This window comes from Pinus tabuliformis, chromosome 1_2 (assembly GCF_031772625.1).
Source record: "Pinus tabuliformis cultivar Carrire ecotype Pingquan chromosome 1_2, CPIR1, whole genome shotgun sequence".
Lineage (NCBI taxonomy): Eukaryota > Viridiplantae > Streptophyta > Pinopsida > Pinales > Pinaceae > Pinus > Pinus tabuliformis.
The window spans coordinates 982628549-982629160 of NC_142298.1; the positions used below are offsets into that span (position 1 = coordinate 982628549).

The 612-nt window shown below is 27.3% G+C and overlaps 1 non-coding gene across 1 annotated transcript; it reads left to right on the forward strand.

The window, feature by feature from the left end:
* Positions 1-540: 540 nt before the first annotated feature.
* On the forward strand, positions 541-612 carry TRNAI-UAU (transfer RNA isoleucine (anticodon UAU)). Its single transcript has one exon. It is a non-coding gene; the product is annotated as a tRNA-Ile (tRNA).

Here is a 612-nt window from a genome sequence, read left to right on the forward strand (position 1 = left end):
GAGTGATTTTGATATAATTTCAATGGTTATGATTTTAATTTGGATGTATTTTTATTTTAACTATTTAATTTAAAATCATATTGTAATCATAAATGAAATAAAATTAATCAAAATTGTGGGTTGTTAATATTTTAATTTTAATTTTACTTGTCTTATTATTTTTTTTAACGAAATTGTTTTTAGTAGCTATTATATTTATTGTCATTTTTAATTGAAAAAAAGTAAAAGACAATTGTTTTGATTGCAAGGACTCCAGTGGCTCCTAACACTTAACGATCATAAGGTTTTTTTTTTCAACTTTCTTTCCACATTCCCTTGAATCTCCTAGTGAAATTGCTAACTAGCTTGTTGTGTCATTCATGCTACATTGGTGTGACATTTAGCTGATTCCATTGACTTATTTTTATCAAGTTAAAAATAGCAGCTGCGAGATTTTAGATTTTACAAAGATTACGCCATTATGTCTCCAGCATTTTTTTTAAATCAATGCCTATAAATGCAATTTCAATGACTACCATAACACTCACATAAATTATTTAAAGGATGTTAGCTCAATGGAAGAGCACCTATTTTATAAGTAGGAGGTTGGTGGTTCGATTCCACCATATCCTA